This window comes from Myotis brandtii, unplaced genomic scaffold (assembly GCF_000412655.1).
Source record: "Myotis brandtii unplaced genomic scaffold, ASM41265v1 scaffold324, whole genome shotgun sequence".
NCBI classification, from domain to species: domain Eukaryota; kingdom Metazoa; phylum Chordata; class Mammalia; order Chiroptera; family Vespertilionidae; genus Myotis; species Myotis brandtii.
Genome location: NW_005362439.1, coordinates 2,322,959 through 2,336,998, shown reverse-complemented (window position 1 = coordinate 2,336,998; position 14,040 = coordinate 2,322,959).

Genomic DNA, 14,040 nt, shown 5'->3' with positions numbered 1-14,040 from the left:
CCTCACGGCCCGCTTCCCACTTGGGGCCCTGGGGTGGCGGTGGGGCCCCGGGTCAATCCAGTGGGAGCAAGGACCCTGCTCTTTCCAAGGCCATCCCAGCCCCAGGTATCTCGCCCCAGCCAATGGCCCGGAATCCCCCCTCGGGTTACCGCAGCTGGCAGGTCCCAGGATCCGGCTGCATCCTCGGCCCCTTGCTCACCGGCCTGGGCTTGCAGGAGTTCGAGTAACTGCTCGGCTCGGATTCTCGCTGCAGGGCGGGGAGGGTCCTCCGCCCCCTCCCAGGACCGTGGGAAGTCGAGTCATCAGCCCGGGACCGTCACTCTCCACACAGGCGCAAGGACTGACTTCTCCCTGGTTCCCGCTCAAGCACCAACCTTGGGCGGCTCACTTCTGAGTCTCATTATTATACACCGTTGGGTTGGACTATACCAGTGGGTCTCCAACTCCTTACTCAAAATTCTAGCTAGTATGGTTGAAAGTAGGGAGTATATTTTAAACACCTTTTAATTGATGTTACAGAAGACCAGAGAAAAACCAAGCAACTCCCAGAGAAATGGAGTTACACTGTTTATTATGCCTTGGGGCCCAGAGAAAGAGTTCAAATTCTGAGCAAAAACATGGAGGAAGCCCTCCCCTTTTATATCTTTCCAGCCCTTTGTCTCCCAAATAAGGGTTTTCTGGTCCTCTTTGCAAGTTCTTAAAGAGCCCCATGTGCTGAGGCAGCGGTTCTCAACCTGTGGGTCGCGACCCCTTTGGCGGTCGAACGACCCTTTCACAGAGGTCGCCTAAGACCATCCTGCATATCAGATATTTACATTACGATTCATAACAGTAGCAACATTACAGCTATGAAGTAGCAACGAAAATAATTTTATGGTTGGGTCACAACATGAGGAACTGTATTTAAAGGGCCAGAAGGTTGAGAACCACTGTGCTGAGGCCTTGAGACCACAACTAAAGGCCTCGCCTGGTGCCAGTACTGATAACTCCTCCTGGGGATGGTTTATGGTCTCTCTAAAATGGGAGTAAACAGGTCTTGCAGGAGCAGACAATTAAAGGGGCAGTGCATTAGGTTAATGGCATAGATTCAGATTGTTAGCACCCTAAAAGTGTCTAATTTTCCCCATCAGTACCATTTAATTTACTGGTGAGGTATCCGAGGTTTGCTTTAAAATACTCAGAATAGTCACCAAAGAGAAAAGAAAATGGTCAATGAAACAAGATAGGCAAAGTGTTGATAATTGTTGAACCTGGGCATAGGTACCTGGGGGTTATTGGAAGAGTTTTCTTACTTTTCCAAGGTAAAAGGTAAAACCTATGAAGTACATTTAAAGTTTCACATGCTAACTACATAAACGCTCACCTGAGCTTAACACAGCCCTGGTGGGCGATAGGAAACTGGGAAGGGTTATGGGAAATAAGTTCCATCCAGCAGTCCCTGGGCAGGTGCAAGCTCCCCAGTGTGAGCTCTGCCCTGGGCCCTGTGCTCTTTCACTAGCCCTCTGGTCCTCGCTCTGTGATACCCACACTCCAGGGACTTCCTGCTTCCTAGTTATGGGCCGGTGGAGGATGCCTTCTGGTCACCTTATCACCTTTGGGGAAGGAAAGACTTCAGTGGACTGAGCTGGTCATCTGAACCTTACTTGGATGGTCTTGTTCCAGGGCCAAACTGTGAAGGTTGTGGGTTTCGTTAAGAGCAATACGTGCTCCAGTCTTTTCTCTCTTAGGTCTGGTTTTGCACCTGACAAATAATTCAATGACAAACAGGGAAACTTGTCTCTGAGAAGTTCCGGTTTTCTGGAAGGGCCCCTCTCCTTTTCATAATAACAGGAATTAATTTATCTGATGAATGTGCTGCCACCTTGAGCCCCTTACTTTTTCTCTCTCTGAAATGGAATCTGGAGCAGAAACAACAACAACACCTAAGTTTGTTACAGCTGATTCCTGGGGGTGGCGATGCCCCAAAGGCCAGTCACCATTTCCTGCCTCTGAGACCCCTGGGAGCTGCCCTGTGTGCTACTTCCCCAGCCTGCTCTTCAGCTTTTCCCCAGTTCTCTGAGCAGCCCTGGACTCTTCCAATCACCTTCTTCTGTATAAGTTGCCTGGAGTCTGTATTTTTTGCTTGAATCAGAGAACCCTACATGCCACTGTGGGTATTTTTCTCTGTCCAAGAAGAAGGGTCAGGGGAGCGATTACCCAGTTCCAGAGAGTGAGTCCAGCCACGACAGCTGCACGCCTCCCCAAGCGCTGGGATTCCAGAGAGCAGGGTGGGAGAAGCGAACAGGGCAGGGTAGCAGGATGTGTAAATACTGGTGTGTTTGCAGAAGGGCTGCCATCTGGTGGATGTGGGTCAAGGTTGGCTTCTTTCTTTGGATCTTTACGGTAAACCTGGCAGAGGGGACGTGGTGGTGTGAGTTGGGCTGGTGTGAATGCCTGGGAACTTGAAATTGGTTTAATTTTACAAACATCTTCTGAATGCTCTTTATGTTTGACCCTCCCCGGTGCTCCTTCCCCTCTACTGGGTTCACTATTCAGTTCAGATGGTTCATGGGACACCTTACGCTGGCATGTTGATGGCCTTTTTGCCATTAGTGGGTTTTGAATGGTCTGAAATGAACATAAAGAACCCAAGTTTAACATATAGATTATATGAATGAATAACTGAATACAAAAATAAACTGAGTTAATTACAATTCTGGAGTCACAGAATCCATAATAAGAAATCCTTTTGCTAACTTTATGCTTTTTTCTGTCCCTTGTAGTATAGCATAGCAATTAAAACCTTACCCTCTAGAGTCAGCTATGTTCAAGTCCTGGGTCCACCACTTTTCAATTTTTGTGGCCATGGCAAATCACTTAACCTCTTTGGAACATAACAGAGAATGGTGATAATATATTAGTATAGTGTGTCCCATATTCATATTCTTTATTTAATTTTTTTTTCTTTATTTAATTTAGTTTAATTTTTTCTGCTCTGCTCTTTTAATGATTCCCACATCTCTTCTTGTCACTGGGCACATTCTTCATCATTGCACTAACTGTATCAGTTAGCTATTGCTGTGTAACAAACTCTTCAAAATTTAGATTACAAGTATGTGGCTCAATTAGGCAGTTCAACTGATCTTGGCTGGGCTTTCTCACATGTTTTGTGGTCTCACATATAGGTTGGTTAGGATGGGTTCAGCGAGGATAACTAAGCTCTCCTCCATAAGGTCTCTTATCTTTCAATAGTCCAACCTGGGCTTGTTCTTATGGAATAAGGGCAGAAGTCTGAAAGAGCAAAAATTACAAGGCCTCTGCTTTATTTATTCTATTGGTCAAAGCTAGTCCCTAGGCTAGTCCAGAGTCAGGGTTGGGAGAGACTACAAAGTTACAGGGCAAAGGGTGTAAAGACAGGTAGAGTCAATAATTGGGCCCATTAATACAACTAAATCTATCCTGCACACTGCAATGTAACTTGGTTACTTCTCTTTCTCTCCAACCAGACTCTCTCTTATTCACCACTGTGTCCAGGTACCTAGGCCCAGAGCTTGGCACATAGTAGGTGTTCAATGAAGGTTTGTTGACTGACTAAATGAAGAGCTGGGCTGTGGGCTGTGGCATGCTGGAGAAGCAACTGCACGGCTGACTCCTGTAAGAGATGACCCAGTCTAGATGAGAACCATCACATGTCTAGATGAGGACCATCATATGTCATCATTCACCGAAGTTTGGTTTCAGCCTTCCGCATAGCCTAACTCTTCTATTTAACCTATGCTTCAGCCTTTGGAAGGTCAAATAGCTGAATGCCTATTTTGGTGTCATTCCTGACATCCCTGAAATTGTACAAAATCTTGTGATTAGGAGAGGGACATCATATTTAACCAATCAGGACTACAAATAAGGCAGGCAATTTGAATTTATTATTAATATCTGAACATTTTTATTTTACATTTTTGAACATTTTTAAACATGGGTAAGCATTTTAGAAGTAATTTGAACTGAAAAATCTCCTTTTGTGCTTTAAATATTAAAATTATTTCAATCACTTGATGAATACATATTATTATTCCAGGCTAAAATGGTACAATAATTAGTGATAATGAAAAGCTGTTAATTTTATGTACAAAAGTAATTTCTAAGTTTCACATATTTAAATAAATAGGAAAATAGACTGATAGCTCATATGGATGTTAAGAATGTTAGCTAGATAACTTTAGGAAGGACATTTTATTTTGTTGGAACCAGTAAATGTTTAAACAAATTTAAATAAGAGTACTAGGCAGAATAATGGAGCTTCAATTATCTTTTATAATTCAAATCTGTATAGAATTGTTTGGTGGAAGAGTACATTAAACCAAATAACTTTTAAGAACTGTATTTAACTTGTAATTATTTAATTCCATTTAAACCATTAATCTTTCATGAAAATGTCTGTTTGGGAATTATTCCTATCTTGTGGGACCAATTAAAAGCAAAATGTCTGTTTTGCCACCTCAAAATTTTACCAGGAAGAAAAATTCTGATGTGAAGTACAACACAACCCAACCCATGATAAATTGACCCATGATAAAGTATATAACAGTATGAAGGAAAAGGAGAGGTGGTCAGAAGTAAAGAGGAATCCCCTCTTTTGTAGATATCTTGCTTTTGCACCAACCCCAGTTGAAAACGAGACTTCTTAATACGGCAAGTGTGCAGCCCTTAATTGGGGGAGCGATGTAACTGCTGAGGGTAAGAGACAGTAGAATTCCTGCACATATGCCACACTTCTCTAAAGTTAGGTTTAGTAAGGGGTACATTACATACAGAAAAATGTCATTTTGGGGTACCCTAGTCTGTGGATTTTGACAACTGGGGACTGAGCCTGCAACCCAGGCATGTGCCCTTGACCGGAATCAACTCAGGATCCTTTGGTCCACAGGCCGATGCTCTATCCACTGAGCAAACCGGCCAGGGCATGTTTGACTTTTTAAGAGACTGACAATTTGCTTCCTAACTTGTTTGTACCCATCAGAGATGCCTGAGAGTTCCCGCTGTTCTGCGTCCTTAAAATACTTGGTACGGTCACTTTAAAAATGTTTATTCACTCTAATAAATGTGTAGTGATCTGTTATTGTGGTTTCAATTTTGCATTCCTGTAATGGCTAATGATGTCATCTTTTTATGTGCCTAAGTGCTGTTCATATTTCTCCTTTGGTGAAGTGTTGCTCCCATGTTTGCTTTCTGTTACGGAGCTGTGAGAGTTCTTTATACATCTAGATAAAAATCCTTTAGGGGTAGGATTCAGGTCAAGGGCAGGTTCGATCCTTGGTGCGTGCAGGAGGCAACCAATCGATGTGTCTCTCTCCCATTGATGTTTCTCTCTCTCTGTCTTTCCCCTTCCCTTCTACTCTCTCTCTAAAAAAAAATCAATGAAAAAAGTGTCCTCAGGTAAGGATTTAATAACAATAAAATAATAAGAAAAAAATTTACATAACAAATATTTTCTTCCAGTCTTTAGCTTGTGTTCATATTCTCTTAACAGCATCTCTAGGAAATGCAGATGTTTTATAGTTTTATAGTCTAATTTATTATTTTTATTTTATTATTTATGATTTTGGATCCTATTTAAAAAATCATTGCCTAACTCAAATCACATATTTTTTTCCCCATGTTCTCATCTAGAAGTTTTAGGGTTTACAGTTTTCTATTTAGATCTATAACCCATTTTGAGTTAATTTTGTATATGGCAATAGGTAGGAGTCACAGTTCCTTAGTTTCTTTTTTTTTTTTTTTTTTAAATAGGTATGTTGAAAAGTTCCGGCAGCATTTGTTGAAAATAATATTCTTTCTCCTTTGAATTACCTTGGCACCTTTCTTGAAAACCAATTGACCACATATTTCTGAACTCTATTCTGTCCTATTGATCTGTATATCTATCCTTTCATTGATATTATATTAACTCTTAAAAATCAGGCATGGTGAGTCCTCCATTGTGATTAGCCTATGTCCTTTGCTTTTCCATATAAATTTGACAATCAGCTTGCCAAAAAAACTTGCCAGGGTTTTATTGAAATTGTATTCAATATGTAGATCAATTTGGAAGGAATTGTCATCTTAACAGTTTTAAGTCTTTTGAACCATGAATGTCACCTATCCCTCCATTTACATAGGTCTTTGTCTCATCAATGTTTTGTAGTTTTTAGCATACAAACCTCGCATATATTTTGTTAGGTTCATCCCTAATTTTTTTTTCCAGGTTGTCTGTTGCAATTGTAAATGGTACTTAGAAAATCTTAATATCTATCTGTTTTTTTTCTGTATATGGAATACAATTGATTTTTGTATATTGATTTTATATTCTGCAACCTTGCTTAACTCACTTATAAGCTCTAATAGCTTTTTAAAATTTTTTTCATGATATAAATCACATACTATATCATTTACCCACTTAAAGTATGCAATTCAGTGGTTTACAGTATACTCAGAGCTGTGCACCATTACCACAATCATTTTAGAACATTTTCATCAATCACCCTCGCAATAACCCCTCATATCCCTTAACACTCCCTTCTCATTTCCCCAAACCCTCAGTCCTAGGCAAACAATAATCTACCGTCTGACTGTATATGTTTGCCTATTCTGGATATTTCATATAAATGGATTCATACAATATGTGGTATTTTGTGATTGACTTTTTTTTCCTGAACATGATGTTTTAAAAATTCATTCATTTTGTAGCATGTATCAGCATTTATTTTTTAAAAAATGTTTTTATTGACTTCAGAGAGAGGAAGGGAGAGGGAGAGATAGAAACACCAATGATGAGAGAGAATTATTGATTGGTCGCCTCCTGCACGTCCCCCACTGGGGATTGGGCTGCAAACAGGGCATGTGCTGTGACCAGGAACTGAATCAAACTGAACTGTGACCTCGTAGTTCATGGGCTGGCGCTGAACCACTGAGCAACACCAGCTGGGCAGCATTTAATTTCTTTTAAATGGCTGTGTATTAGAGTTCTCTAGAAAAACCCCCCAGAAATTATAGATATCCATATCTACCTACGTATCTATATGAAAGGAGACATTATGATACATTGGCTCATGCAATTATGGAGGCTGAGAAGTCCCATGATCTGCAACCTGGAAACATAAGAGCTGGCAGTGTAACCCAGTCTGAGTCTGAAGTGCTGAGAATCAGAGGAGCTGATGGTGTCAACCCAAGTCGGTGGGCAGGAGATGTCTCAGCTCAAGTCCTGAGGCAGAATAAAAAGGGGGGGTTTCTCCTTCATCCACCTTTTGTTCTATTCAGGCCTTCAATGGGTTGGATGATGCCCAGGAACCTTGGGGAGGATAATTCACTTTACTGAGTCCACTGATTCAAATGCTAATCTCATCTGGAGATACCCTCACTGACATGCCCAGAAATAATGTTTAATTGGGTACCTGTGGCCAGTCAAGTTGACATAAAATGAACTATCACAGGCTGAATAATATTTCAGTGTTTGATACTCTACATTTCTCTTAGCCATTAATCAGTTAATGGGTAGTGTGCTGTTTCCACTTTTTAAATATCCTATATGATAAAAGCCTAATATGCAAATTGACTGAATGGCAGAATGACCGGCCAGGGGGCAGACGCTTAACGCAGGAGCTGCCCTCAGCCTGCAGGCCCCAGGCCAGCCAAGGCAGGTGCCAGTGGGAGCCCCCCAATTGCCCCGCCAGTTGCCCCACAGATTGGCCCTGTTCACCGGCCAGGCCTAGGGACCCTACCCATGCATGAATTTTGTGAACAAGGCCTCCAGTTATAAATAATGCTCTATAAATGTTCAAATTTTTGTGTGAACATGTTTCAATTTCCACAGTCATTGGGGTGGAGTGTTCTATGTAAGTCACTTATATCTAGTTGGCATATATAGTTTTAAGTCCTCTGTTTCCTTTGTGACCTTCTGTCCAGTGGCTCTATCCATTATTGATAGTGGGATATTGAAGTCTCCAGCTATTATTGTAGAATTGATGTTGAGAAGCAAGCTGACTATTGGAAAAAAAATAATTTGGTTGAACAATGAGATATAACATCTTACCTCCTAGAAGAAAACAATGTAAAAAGCTGACACTATAAAATGTTTTCGAGCATAGGAGCAACTGGAATTCTCATACAGTGCTGGGGGAAAGTAGGTGGAGTCACTTTGGAAAATAGGTTGGCAATTTCTTATACAGTTAAACATACATTTCCCACATGGCCTAGCAATCTCATTGTTAGGTATTCACCCAAGAGAAATGAAGAATAATATTCAAGCTAAAACTTAGGCAAAAATATTCGTAGAAGCCTTATTCATAGTAGTAAAAATTTGGAGACAATGCAAATGTCTATCAAGAGATGAATGAACAAACACGGTATGTTATTTTCAGGCCATGGAATACTACTCAATAAAAATGAAAGAACTGCTTGGTTCAAATAGCAAGATGGATGACACTCGAACACATCTTAACGAGTGAAAGAAGATAGACACAGAAGAGTGCATACTGCATGACTCCATTTATTTGAAATTGATTCATTCATATATTTAATATATATATATTTTTTATTGGTTTCAGAGGGGGAAGGGAGAGGGAGAGAGAGCTAGAAACATCAATGATGAGAGAGAATCATTGATCGGCTGCCTCTTGCATGCCCCACACAGGGGATCAAGCCTGCAACTCGGGCATGTGCCCTGACTGGGAATCGAACCATGACTTCCTGGTTCATAGGTCGATGCTCAACCACTGAGCCACGCCGGCCAGGCTATTTGAAATTCTTGAATAGATTCTGGTTATAGAGAGCAAATCATTGGTGGACTGGGGGTGGGTGGGTTGATTACAAAGAGACACAAAAAAACTTTCTGGGGTGATGGAAATGTCCGGTCTCTCATCAATGTCAACAGCAGTCATTACTTGATTGTATGGTTGTTATATGGGTAAACGCTGTGCTTAAAAATCTGTGCATTTCATTGTATGCAATTATATGTCAATAAAGCTGACACCAAAAAAGTTGGTTGAAACAGTAATTGAAATGTTATTTTTATGAGCCATGGCTGGCCCTGAAACTTCTAAGATTTTAGCTTTTACTGTCATCTCTTTACTCTCCATCTGGACGTCCAGGTTTCTGGGCTTTTATTTTCTAAATAACTTTCCAGCAACTATGTGTTTGTCTGACAAAATTGTAACAAATTTTAAAGCTTTTTTTTTTTTCTTTCTAGGTTTCAAGTGAATCAACGGAAAGGAATTTGGTTGGAAATGAATGTTTACAGCCATTAGTTCATGTCTTGAGCAGATTCTTGCACCCTGGGGAGACTTTGCAATTTCCGTATGCATTTTGAAAGCAATTTTTTCTGCTTTCTAGGTTGTTTCATTTTAAAAATTCATTTTCAGTCATCCATGTCCACTTTACCTATTTAGCGATGTTTTTACAAATTCCACAGAATATTTCTAGTCTCTTAGAGAGGCAGACAAATTTGACACTTCACAGAAACAGTGCCAAACAAACAGAGCAAGGCAGAATGGACTGAAAATAGATTGGGACATTAAATTAAAAAACAAAAATCCAACGTCCAAAAGAGGGCTATAAAAATGCAAAAATGTTGCAACACAAACGCATAAAAAATGATTTCATAACGTCCCCAAATTCTGTCACTAGCTTGCTATGTGACCTTGGGCAAATTTAACCTCTTTCAGCCTCATTTCCTGGCCTGAAAAGTGGGAGCTAATAATAGAACCTACCTCATGGATTATCACCGGGATTAAATGAGGTAATTCATGCGAAAGCCTAGAGCCCAGGGCCTGGCATATAATAAACTAATACGTATTTGAAGTTATTATTATTACCTCCATGGTGCATAATTACATTGAAAAACAAAACAGTGAGTGGACATATTCTCCACCTTTTTGGTCATTTCACTGGGGGCTAGACTGAGGGTGTGGCTGGCGGCTGGCTCAGAAGGTGACTTGTTCCCTGGCTGGTGAAAGGAGGAGGAAGGGCAGTGCAGGGCTGAGGAAGCTCAGAGGCTTAACTCTGAAAGAGCTTTAGATCTCAGTGTCCCACGTTCTGAATTCATTCATTTAGTTCCTCAACAAACATGCTGATTCTCAGGGTCCCACAAGCAGGTCAGGGATCTTGCTCACAGGCTAGTGGGGGGATGGCACCCAGGTGGGTGAGCCTCAATGGCCTCTCTGCTCACTTAGCCCTCAGGTGGCAGAGAAGGCCCAGAGGCTGAAAGTGACTTGAAATGTACCTGGGTGAAGCCCCGCTGGGACCTGCCCTGGGTCCCCAGGCTGAGGCACTCCTCCTGGCCCCCGAGGTCACAGCAGCCCTAACAGGAACAGCCACTTCCCCATTTAACACCGGCTTAGTGTGTCATGGACGTTCCCTCCAGCCCACGCTTTCCTCTGGGATGAGGAATTTCAGGGCTGACACCAGGATTTAGGTTCAAAGAAAGGACCCTTAGCGATTCTTCTCTGTTACTGGGGCAGCCTGTGTCTCTCCACACTGCTGCCTCTCCCCCCTCCCCCCAAACACTGCTGGGACCCAACACTTCTCATGACTCAAGTGAAAAAGAGAGTCGTTGGAAATGTAACTGAAGGTGGAGGGACACAGGCCCTCCTGTGTAGCATAGAGAACCGTGCAGGTGGGTGCATTTCCCCAGGAGAAAGCTCTGCGTGATTATAGGCACTTGGCCCTGGAACTGGATCAACAGGAGCCAGACAGACGTCCTAGCTTCTCTCCTCAACCTCATGACCCAAAGCCGCTGCTCCATCCCTATCCCCGTTCCAAAGCCGGTTGGAAGGCCCGGAAGTGACCAGCTTTCCCGGAGGGAGGCCAGTCCGTGGGGAGAGGATGGGGTGGGAAGGAGTGGGAAGTTGGGGTGAGTCTGGGGCGGCTCCTTTTTGGCTGCGTGAACACCTGGGACCCGCTGAACAGACCACAGGCCGTTACCCTCCTGGCACTGCCCAGTCAGGAAACAGTCCCAGCATCCAGCGCTGGGGACACAGAAGGAAAGGCCCCAGGAGCCTCCGTGTCTGCTGGGCGACAAGAATGTGCAGGGAGAGAGGATTCCAACCGCAGGGGGTGGGCAAGCAAGGCCCGGGAGTGCCCGAGCTTTTAACCCAGGGCTAGACTTGGCGACATCCAGTTCTCTCTGTCGCAAGGGCTCCCCCTCCTCCCGCCTTCCCCAACCCTAGGAAAGAGGAAGGACCATGGGGGCGGGGCGAGGCCATGTGCACCTTTGGGGTAGGGCGTGGTAGTGGAGGCCGAATTCCTACATTCCCAGAATGGCAGCCGAAGGAGCTGGAGAAGTCCAGGCTGCCCATTTTTGGAGGGGAAATCCCCACGGAGTATAATATGGGTGCCGTGGAGGACAGCGAAGGTTGGTGGGGTGAGCAGGGTGTAGTAGGAGGTCCAGCCCAGGCTGTGGCCATAGCGTTTGTGGCCATTTCACCCACTCCTGTCTCCTGACCAGTAGAAAGGATGTGGCTTTGGGTTCAAGGACCTACTCACCAGGCAAGTTTGCAGATTTACCGGCTGTGCAGGGAGGGGCAGGCCCATGGGAGGGGCTGGCCTTAACCCAGGATTACGGGAAGGTGCAGAGGCCAGGTGGTTGAACTCTTAAAGGGGAAGGTGACTGGCAAACACTTGGGCAAAGCCAGAGTGGGGCCCCTGACCTTCTCAGTTAGCAATTCCCCATGCATCCTCCGCCTCCTCACTGGGGAGTTTGTTAATTAGTGGGAAGAGTCCTCCTGGCTGGGTCAGGATCTAACCTGGCACCACAAATTCTCTGAGGGCCCGAGAGCCCAGAGTCTGAGGTTGGCTGGCCCTCACACACCCCAGGCTCTCAGGATTTGCCCCATTCTGTGATTGGGGGGGACTGCATTTGTAACTGCACAGAAACTTCCTTTTCTTAACATGACTTTTTCTCCTTTCTTTCCTTTTGATTCAAGCTGGCTTCCTCCAGCACCCCGACTCACCCACCGTCTTCTCCTGCATGTCCACCACCCCCTTAGTCATGAAGCCCTCAGGACAATGAGGGTCTGGTCAGCATCAAATAATCTTAAGAACACAGTGTTGCGTCTGTTGACCACAGAAACAATTTCCGTTAAATTAGAGATAACATCTAGGCCTCAGGCGTGCTTCAGCTCGGAACCCCACTGTCCACATCCTTGCAAAACCAGACTAGATGCCATGGCTGACATCGGGACCAGATGCAATGATCGGCTACCCCCTACCCCGGCTCTGACCCATCAGCAGAGACCACGACCCTAACCACCAACCTAACGGCCTCAGTCCCCCAGATGACCATCCCCTGGAGGCCATTGGGGAGCCAGGGCTTTGAGCACAAGCTCACCTGTGACTCGGGCGTGGCACCATTTCCTTAAAAGCAAACCTTTACTTTCTTAGCTGCACATCCCGTTTGCGTTTTATTGGACTTTGATGTGCGCAGGTGAGTGGACCCCTTGGGTTCCTTCTCACGGTGATCCTGGGAAGTAGGTGGTATTTCTATCCCCATTCTACAGAGGCGGAAACTGAGATCCAGAGAGGGGACCCTCCCCTGCCTCTCCTTCTTCCTAGGGGTTGGCCCTCCTTCCTCTGGGGCCAGGCTCTGGCCAAGCAGAGGGAACTTTTCAGAAAACAATTCCAGGCAGAGGAAGGGCAAGCAGACGATTCACAGGAGCTGTGTGCCGAGCGGTTGTCCTGGGCATTGTGGGAAGTCCGACCGTGGACACCGAGACCCCGTTCTCCTTCATTCCCCCTCCCCACCATGGACCCATGTTGAGGAGGGGAGAGCGGGAACAGAATGACAGACAACCCGAACAAATGCTGATCGAAAGAGGGGGCAGGTGGGCTCCTAGGAATGGAGCCCCCTCTCCAGACTGCAGGAGATGTGGACGTGGAGGACGGCGGGGCCTGCCCAGCTGGAGGGGGGACGGGAGGTGGGCTCTGCTGATGCTGCTGCCAAAAGGGCCCCTGTGTGAGTATGAGGTTGGTGGCTGGGATTTCTGAAGTCCAATCCATATCTGCGATTGTTGAGTGTGTTTGTGCACATCCCGCCCCCCTTCTCCTGCCCCCCTCCCCCAACCTGGGGTTAAGGACAGAGCAAGGGAAATCATTCAGGGTGAGGACACGGTTCATGAGAAATTCAACTATGTAATTTCAGGAAAATGCAACAAAGACATGCTAATAAATGTGTATGCACTACGTTGGAAATAATGCAAAACCCCTCAGTAAAAAAACGTATCAGAGTGGTACAGCTTCCTAGACATGGAGGAGCTAAGTGAGTTGTTAACTGGGAATTGTAAGCCTGCCCCTGCCCCGTGGTGGTGTCACTGGCTATTAAATGGAAATACCTGTCTTCCATATGCGTGCACTGTGGTTTGCATGCATCCAAATTTCTAATTTCTGCGGGGAATTCTGGAGACGATTGTGCCGCTTTCTCAACCCCCACAGTTACTATAACTTTAAATCTCTTATCAGTGTCCTGTAACAACGCCGTCCAAGTGTTCTTTAAGTGGCGGTGCTGAAAAACGCACCTGAAAAATCAATAACATTGGAAAGGAAGTGAGATGTGATAAAACGTTATGAAGAAGGCCGGGCCACCGGCAGGAAATGCTGTGCTGTTAATTTAGCAGAATGCGCTGTGAAATATTAGAGATAATGCCGGGAAAATAAAAAAGCAGCATTAAAGTAAAAATATGCCACAATGGGGGTAGATTTATGCAACACATTCTTTCTGCTTTGCATTCACTTCTATGGCAAAATTAGTCTGAAATTATGCACGTTTTGAATTATGCAAGGTCTGAGGAACACATGCTTCGCATAAAATGTGACTGCTCTGTGCTCATCAGTGGGTGGGGAAATGGGTGACAATTACCCTAGGGCAGTGGTTGGCAAACTGCGGCTTGCGAGCCACATTCGGCTCTTTGGCCCCTTGAGTGTGGCTCTTCCACAAAATACCGACTTCTGCACATGGGCCACGAAGTTTCAGTCGCACTGTACGTGTGCGCCCGCACGTGGTATTTTGTGGAAGAGCCACACTCAAGGGGCCAAAGA